Below are 10,021 nucleotides of genomic sequence, written 5' to 3' on the forward strand. Positions count from 1 at the left end.
TTACAGCCTGAAACGTTCCAACAGTGGCCAATGTGGGTGCCAGCAAGCTAAATAAGACTTTAAGGGTCAAGAAGAGAAAGCCTGTCAGGGAAATAATAGGTCATTCTGTTTTTGCTGACAGTTGCATTGTGAAATAAAAAGTTTTAGAAACGAGAAGCACTAACAGGATTTTTTTTGAGCCACAACTTTACGGTTAGGAGGATGTGTCCATAGCGAAAGCTATTTGGTATTGGTCATGATCAGTGTTACTTTTAAAAGTAATGCATTACAATACAGAATTACTCCCTTAAAAATTAACTAATCGCGTGATTTTATTACTTCTTATGGAAAGTAGTGCATTATGTTACTTTTGCGTTATTTTTTTCTCACTGCCCTGGCTTGCTTGTTTGTTTTTTAATGACAAAAAAGTTCTATTTTTGGCATATGTAAAGGCCCTTTTACATCAGTAATGAAATTAATAAGTCTCAGGCTGAAGGAAATGCAAATTCACTCCTGTACAGTAGAGGGCGCAGCTCAAACAAACCGTTGCTATTCTGAATTGCAGAAGAATAGTTCAACACTCTGGCTGCGTCCGAAATCGCATACTCTCTTGAGTGGGTACTCATTTTGAATTATTTTATTTGCAGGTTTGCGTAATATTATGTTTACATTCCCCTATTTTCATTCATTTTGAGCAATATTGAATTTGTTTTTGTGCAAGTGAGATAAAAGTAAATGCATGGTCACGTTTAATCTAGAACGACAATAACCATCATGTTTACACAGTGTACACAATGTCTCTCACATTTTCTCTAAACATGGGGACAGGAAAGGTGTCAGTCAATATATATTTTGTTGTAAATTTAAAAGTACTTTACTAGCTACTTAAAGTAATCTGATTACATTATTTACATTACTTGTAATGCATCACATGCTAATGCACACAATGTCAATGTAGTGCTAAATAAATAGCATCCTGCTTTTCTCAGGAAGTGAGATCACATCCATTTAATTTTTTCATCCATTTAATAGCACATTGCTATAATTATGATTTCCATACTCATAAGTAGGAACCTCCCAGGAGGTTTTAAGGACCATTATTATTAACCCTCTGGTCCTCTTCAGTCAAAAATGGACTGAAAACTTTTATGTTTTGAAATTTTACTTTTTTTTTTGCTTCATTGGAATGGGATGGAACTTGGTGACTTTTGTCGCATTAGCTGTGAACACACAAAAAAAAATCATGGACATGATTCGGATATGTTAAAGGGTCGTAAAACAAAATAGTCACACTTGGCTCCTTCGTGGTCAAAAATGACTGATGTAGGAAATGAATGGGAAATACAAAAAAATACTAAAAGTCAGAGAAACTTTTGGTGGTACAAACTACAAATCAGCCACTGTGCAGAAAAAAGTGCACAGCAATGAAGGGGTGACACTCTAAAATGCAAAATAGACACATCCACCCCCTCACCCCACATACATATGAACTAGCCTGACTATAACAGAGCAAGTTTTTGCAAAAGTGTGAAATAAAACACTAATTAAGCCACAAAGCAGTAAAAGAAATGAACAGCAAGGAAGAGGTTATACTGTAAAACATTGAGAGTGCAAAACAGACACACCCAAACACACACAACACACTATTATATACACAAATTAACTGATGTGGCTGTAAGGATATGGTAAAATTGAGCCAAAAGACTCAAATAAGAGGTTGAAATCCGATCAGACCCAGATTTATTAAGCTGTGATATAGCATACCTGTTCATTTTTGTTACATTTTTATTGAATTTTGCTGTTATGTGTAACAAAATGTCCACCTCTGTGTTCAGGTTTGACTGTAGTAAAATGAATGCAAAAACTGACACTTCAAATTAACATTTAAAAAAAAATTAAAAAGCTAAACCTTGACAAAAAGTCTAAGTATAAATCCACAACTAAATATAAATTCACGACTCAAAAATAAGTATTTATGTCTAAAAACACTATTTATAAGCCACTTTATATAGAACTATATAGGAATCTAGTGGTTACAACATGGCATTACAAAAGCTTTTCTGTTTTTACTCCCACCAGATGGCACTAATCTACCTTCAAAAAATTGGATTTTAAACGTCTTATTAACATTTTAACTTGGAATACTGCTTTAATTGAAAAATAATTGAAAAAATATCAGAAACAAATTGTGTATTATTTTAAATGGGGGAAATATCTAATAAAAATTGCATAAATATTGCATAGTATCATAAAATACCCTCAAAATTCTGAATAATAATTAAAAAATATTAATGAACAGAAATATATTTCATTGGTTTTAATGGGGGGTAAAAAAGTTACATTTTTAGGCTTCGGTCATTTTTGACAGTGAAGAAACCTAATGTGAACCCTAAACCAGAGGGTTAAATGCAAAAGTCTAGGAAACATCTGTCTATTATCTCGTCTTCTCATTCACAGTACTGGACTGTATATTCAGCACCCTGGACAGCTCCTGTCCCGTATCACCTGATCAGATGCTGTGGGTAGAAGGTGAGACTAACTAACTGCTCACTAAAACACCAAAACCAAAACCATCTGAAAAAGTGGGTCTTGGTCCACTTGTTTGGTGTGCAGGTTCAGGTTCAAATGCCAGCATTCACACATATTCATAAGAACCGCACTAACAATCGCATCAGAGTTCATTTTAATCAAACCAAATCTGCCAAGTGTGAACACACACACTTAAAACACAAAATTAAAGGGATAGTTTACCTAACAATAAAAATTCTGTTATTATTTACACACCGAACCTGTATAACTTTCTTCTGTGGAAGAAAAAAGAAAAATTTTGAAAAATGTCTCATTTTATTTTCATACAATGAATGAGTAGGATCTAATGTTGTTTTACTTTCATAATTGTATAGACAACATAGTTGAAACATTCTTTATAATATCTGCTTTTATGTTCCACAGAAGATGTTTGGAACAACATGAGGGTGAAAAATGATGATAGAATTTTCATTTTTGGTAAACTAACTTAAATTTTTTTTGCATTACTTATCTCAAACGAGTGCAAAGTGATCAAATGAGCAGAAAGGTTTTATTTAATACAGCATTTACCATGATGATTAGTCTTAGCTTTGGTTACTAAGTAAATATTTTCTTTGTGCTTTGTGCTTTTTCAACCATAAAAAATGTATAGACATCTATAAATATGATTAAGAAATTGATATGAGGCAGGAGTACAGAATGTCACATTTTATTATTGACTGTTTCAACACAAAATGCTTTACCATTTAAGAAGTACAGCACTTTTACAGTTTCATCCCTCTGCCTAATGTGAGCATAAATATTGGGACAGTTTAACTTAAAGCAAATGTAAATGTGTAAGAGCTAATATTTCATTGTAAATCCCTTGCAAGCAATCACAGGAGCGAGTCTGTGACCCATAGACATCACCAGACTCTTGCTTTCGCACTTTAAAATGCTTTTCCAGCCCTTTAATGCAGCCATTTTCAACAGTTGCTTGTTTGGTGAGTTTCTTCCTTCAGTCTCCTCTTCAGCTGGTGAAATGCTTGTTCAATAGGAGTTAAATCTGGAGATTGACTTGGAATGTCCAGTTTGGAATGTCCAGAAAAAGATAGATACCACTGGCAAGCTTCAGCAACTGACAATGACCAGGTCAGCTGAGAAAATCAACAGCAGCTGATGATAGACAAATGTCAAGGGCTATGAAAAAAACTCTAAAATAACTCAGTAAAATCACCAGCAAACTCCAGAATGCTGGGGTGATGGTCTCACAATCTGCTGTTCTCAGGAGACTTCACCAACAGAATTACAGAGGCTACACAGCAAGATCAAACATCCAATCAGTACCAAAAATATGAAAGCCAATTTGAATTAAAGCTGCAAGCAGCAATGAAAGGGCTTTAGGAAAACAGTGAACAGTGGGCAACATGCATGTAAGCGAGTATATACAGGAGAATTATGGCAGTCATTTCGACATGTCTCACTTCCTGCTGCCAACAGGTGGCGCTTTGACAGTGACTGAATATTTCCATGTAGATGTCTTTAGGCCAGGACTTTTATCAAACGTGAAGTTTGGAGCAGATCGAACATTGTATGCCTGAGTTACAACAACTTCCTGTTTTGTGGCGTTAATCTCATGCTTTAGCACTTAGCCAAGTGTTGCATGATTTAACGTGTTTCTAACATGTAATTTTTTTAAATGTGTTTCTGGGAGTGAATTACAGTGCCATTTCCAGGTGGCGCTATGACTAAACGAATATTAGCATATAGATGTCTTTAGGCCGGGATTCTTATCACACATGTGAAGTTTAGGGCATTGTATGCCTGAGTTACAACAGCTTCCTCTTTCATGGCGAAACATCAGACTTTGTCAGGCCGCCACAGACACGCCCTTCAGTGAAAACTCTAGATCTTCGCAAGTTAACATTGCTAAGGTTAGACTGACAACATATGATGTTGATCTAATTAAATCTCAATGAGGAGTTAATCACAGTGTAAAACATGTAATTTCCTGTTGCCCACAGGTGGCGCTATGACTGTAACTGAATATTGCCATGTAGATGTCTTCAGGTCAGGACTCTAATAAAACATGTGAAGTCTGGGGCAGATTGGACATTGTACGAGTTACAACAACTTCCTGTTTCATGGCGAAACATCGAATTTTGTCAGGCCGCCACGGACACGCCCTTCAGCGAAAACTCTAGATCTTTGTAATTTAACGTCGCCAAGGCCTTTGGATTAGACTGACCAAATACGATATTGATTTGATTAAAGCTCTAGGAGAAGTTCGTTAAATTACAACATCTGGAAATGGCAAAAACTGCAGAGAAATTTTGCAGAGAAAATTCAAAATATCTCACTTCCTGTTGGGTTTTGAACCCATTGACTTTTTTTATAGGTATTGGGCTGTTAAATGTGTCTACCAAATTTCATACCTGTACGTGAAACGTAGCGCGAAGGCCGCTTAATTGAAATTTTGTAGGTGGCGCTATCGAGCCATTTTTCCGCACCTAATTCTGTAATAAAGCGATTCATTTTGGAGAATAATAATAATTGACTGAGCAATTACAATAGGGTCCTCACACCATCGGTGCTCGCGGTGTGTTAGCAAAAACACACAGAGATGAGCCAGTAGAGTTTTAGAACAGAGTTTTATGGACAGATGAGCAAAGTTTAACCTTTATCAAAGTGGGAAAGCTTAAGTGTGGAGAAAAGAAGCTGTTGCAAATGATCCAAGGCATACTACCTAATCTGGAAAGCATGGTGAAGGTAGTGTCATGTCATGGGCATGCATGTCTGCCTCTGGAACAGGCTCACTCATCTTTATTGATGATTTAATCAATGATGGCAGCAGAAGAATGAATTCAGAAGTGTATAAAAGAATCTTTCCTACAGGCAGAAACTCCCCAAAACAAGTAACCATTGAAAACGGCTGTATTTAAGGCCTGGAAAAGCATTTCAAAGTGTGAAAGCCAGGTTCTGGTGATGGATCCTGTGATCGCTTGCAAGGGGTTTACAACTAAATATTAGCTTTTACACATTTACATTTGCTTTGTTAAACCATCCCAATACTTATGCTCACATTAGGCAGAGGGATGAAACTGTAAAAGTGCTGTACTTCTTAGTTGGTAAATCATTTTGTGTTGAAACAGTCAATAATAAAATGTGACATTCTGTACTTCTGCCTCATACTAATCTCTTAATCACATTTATAGATGTCTTGACACCACAGCTAACAAAGCAATCTTGTCTTTACTGTTCCAATACTTATGGAGGCCACTGTATATTACCAAAGACTATAGAATAACACAAGACATGTCACTCGTATTGTTTTGAATGGGAGAAAGTGCAACGCGCAATATGGCGAAATAAGTCCCGCCTTCTAAATGATCTAAATAGACAATCGCCGACTGGTAAATCGACATCACATCACTGCAGCGGCCGTTAGAAGCTCCGGTTCCTATAGAAACAGTCAGACGTGCGCCTCCAAAATGAGACACAATAGACGCACATTTAGGACTGCGCATTAGCTTGATCCAGCCTGAAAAATACAGTTTTTTTTGTTTTGTTTTGGTTTTTTTTGTCATGATTAGAGCGTTTAGAAACAAAATTTATGAGACAGTTGTTGTCAGATTTCATTGGTGATTTCAAATATTAAATTTAATCGAAAGCTTGGCAAACAGCTTTGGAGAATTTGATGTTTCCCCATGCAAAGAGATAGGAGCTGCACTTAGATGCCTGAGAGGCGATTACAAAGAGTAAAATGACTTGTCTTAAAGGGACTTTGATATTACATCTGAAAATTACTTGAACTAATCTAATCTAGTTATAAACCCAAACTTAATCACTACTAACATTATAAAGCAAAATATAAAGTTGATTTAAGCTGCATTTAATCTTGGTTACAGGTTTGCAAAAATTGAAAAAATTGTTTGTATATTACTTAATTTGACCTTTAGAGGTTAATGATTTCAGACCTTTTAAAAAAAAAAAAAAAAAAAAATCATCTTCAGGCCCTATTTTGCATGTTATTCATGAAAATGTGCCCAATACCAACCAGGCATCTGACCTCTGACCTATTCTGACTTTTGTCTGGTCAACCTAAATGAGGGTAAGCACACAATGCACAGACGGTGAGGGCTTGAATATGTAGAAAGTTTGGCATTATTCAAGAGGGGGGGGGGGGTCAAATTAAAGCAGTTGTGTGTCACCTTGCAATTATTAAAACTATTTTACAGTAGGTGTGTTTCTAATGGAGCATGGGATTTATTGGGCATTATAAGCATAAGGCCACTGCAATTTGTCAGTCACTAAAAGCCCTTCATTGTTAAAGCCAAAAAGCTGTATTTTTTAATATTCCTCAAAAATTCATTGTTTGATTTAGTGCGTCATGGATCTTCACCCTAATTAACATCATACAGCTGGCTGGTTTGCTGTGCTGCATAGGCACGATTTACCATTTCTGTATTAAACTGAGTCATGTATTCTTTCTTTTCAACTCTGCACTCCTTTGAACTTTTGTAATTCTCTAGATGGCAAATAATGACTCCCATTCGCAGTCACTGTATGAAACGGGTCCTTTTAGCCAGTAAGGTAAGAGAGCAATCATACTTCATCTATCATACTTCATCTATTTTCCAACAACAGTGCTTTATTTAAGCTATAAGGTACATAAAGCTGTGATATACTGCAAATAGAGTCTATTTTGTAATTGTTTTTGTTTTTTATAATAGCCAGAATCACTTGACAATGTGATTCAAACTGTCATTTTTCCATATACCCTCCCTAAAGCATTAAAAACAAGTCACTGTTTAAATATATATCTGCCGCTCCTCTTTGCTCTTAAGGTGCGAATGGCTTCTGTCTTCAAACTCACTGTGTTTTAAAATCGATTCAGATATTTCAACAGGCTCCAGACGCACCCGTCCCATCTTCATTTCCGCATCTGCGTGATGCATTTAGTCTGAGAGCACGCAAATCATTTTCATTCCCCACAAAAAGCAGCGGGAGTCTTGCAGTTATTTAGCGAGATTACATGGTGTATGGATCTCGTTCAAAAACGCTTTATTTACTCGTTCGCTGTGGATGGATGAGCTTGACTGAAGGGAGATGAGCAAGAAAAATGGGGAGAATGTTACAACAGTACAAGCTAAGTTTTTTTTGGGATTTGCATATTTTGGTTGCTGGAATCAAAAGCTTGAGGCTTCAATGCTTCATTTTCATGCTAGAATATGTGGCATGAGCTGATTTCAGGTGATTTCAAGCCTTAATACGTGACGTAAGGACATATGCATCCTGGCCATTCACCTCAAAAATCAAAACAAAGCCATTTTAAAAACTTTTTTAATGAAAATTCCCAATCCTCAATATGCAATCATTTATTTTCTTTATGCTGGTTTAACTGTAAAAGTAGTTTTTACAGAGGTGAATAAACACATTCATGAGAAATACCCAATAACACATTTAATATGTTTTATTTAATATTTCATGTATTTGTTTCATTTTTTATTGTATTAAATTATTATCAGATTATATATTATAGTCCAAGATTTAGGATACACTAGAATTAGTTACACAGATATTAATAATAATCATATGCTGTGTGTTTAGAGGTTGTCAGGCCAGTCCATAGTAGACTTGTATCAGTATCACATGCTAAAGCATTCGCTCCCTATGTGCATAGTAATCTGTAATGTTTAAAAGTGTGTTCAAGAGGCGAGGGAGGAACAGGGCTGGGATCATAATTGGTGAGAAACTGAAAATGTCAGTTCCGCTAGCTTAGAAATCTCAGTCTACCGTTTACAAGCTGAGCTTTTTAATTCCCTCTGGCCAGAATGCCAATTTTCTGCTATAGTAGTGCTATGTCCCAGGAATTGCTTATGTTAATAAAGCCGGTGAAATAACCGCACAATTAAGCAATTTTAGTGCTTAAATTTTAATTTGAAAATGCTGCCATTTCTCTGCTAAGTCATCTGTGGCATGTAAAAAAAAATACAGACATGCACATTTTTGTGTCTCATCTCTTTTCCTTATATATTACAGGTGAAGGGTAGATTTGAGTACTAAATCAGGCTGTTCTTGCTTGATTTTAGTGTTATCAATAGCCTTCAATGCTGGAGAATCATTTGAGCAAAACAAATACTTTATAGAATTTTAAAAAGAAACATTCTTAATTGATTTTCATTTCTTTCAATGCCTTAAAGTTAATTAAATTAATTCTTTCATTATTTATGTTGTTCTTATAACTCCCATGCTATTAATTTCCCAGAGGAACACAAAAGGCATGAACTATCAAAAAAGCTTGTTTGTTTGAACTGAGCCCTCTACTGTACAGGTGTGAATTTGCACTTCCTTCAGCCTGAGGCTTATTCATTTCACTGTGAAAGGTGAAAGAGCCTTTACATTTTACAAATAGAACTTTTTTGTTATAAAACCAAACAAACAGCCAAGCCCAGCTAAGAAAAAGTAATGCAAAAGTAATGTAATGCATTACTTTCCATAAAGTAACTAAGTCAATTAGTTTTATTTTTTTAGGAAGTAACACTATTGTAATGCATTACTTTTAAAAGTAACTTTCTCCAACATCGTTGATTCGTCTCGTGATCTTTCTGCAGGTTATATCAGTAGGTGGCGACAGCTGAGTGTCTTGTGTGTTATGAGTAAGTCATTTGTATCATTCACTTAACGAGATAACGAACCGAATGAACAAGATACCCCTATCATTTAGTCAGTCAGCAGATCATTCACAAACAAGATGTTGTAGTTTGTTCACGAATGAAATGTTCTCTCGTTTATTCATGCAATGTAGGAAAAAAGAGAACTTAATTGAGCACAGAAATATAAGTCAGTGCACTCATTCATTGATTCATTCACTTAAATTATTCTTTCAAAAACGTTATCAATGTATGAAAAAAGTGGAATTTCTTCACAGTGTATCTTTTTGTGTGTCATGGTGAGAAAAATGTACAGATTTGTAATAATATATGAATAAATCATGACAGATTAATGAGTTTTCTCATGGACTAAATACTGTTGGACTTGATTAGGATTTGAAGACACAAATAATAGTCACAGAAATCAGATCCAAAAGAAAATAAAACTGTTGATGTTATCTAAATGTTGTGTTCCCTCTGATAAAACCTCCAATCACAGACCTGAATGACGGACACAAATAATCAGCGCTATCCATAGATGCACTTTGGTTATTTGGGTGGATTTTCAAGCTTCTTTAGCTTGTTAAAGTCAGTGCGAGCGCAGCAACAAAACAGTAATTATCATTTGAAAAAGAGTCAGCCCAGAGCAAATCCCTGTCAAAAGCTTTGTGCAGTACCTGGGACTGGAGCCGCAGATCAAAGGCGTTTGATAGACTTCTGCTCTGTCATCATGGAACTTTCATAATCTTCTTATGATAATTCACAGAGGGGGGAAAAAAAGAGGAATTTCAAATGGCCTTAGCACATTCAGTCAGGGTTTGTTTTATTATAGAATGAGGATGTAAATAAATAATGTAATGCAACGTCGCTCAAACCGCAAA

This window comes from Chanodichthys erythropterus, chromosome 20 (genome assembly GCF_024489055.1).
Source record: "Chanodichthys erythropterus isolate Z2021 chromosome 20, ASM2448905v1, whole genome shotgun sequence".
NCBI classification, from domain to species: Eukaryota; Metazoa; Chordata; class Actinopteri; order Cypriniformes; family Xenocyprididae; genus Chanodichthys; species Chanodichthys erythropterus.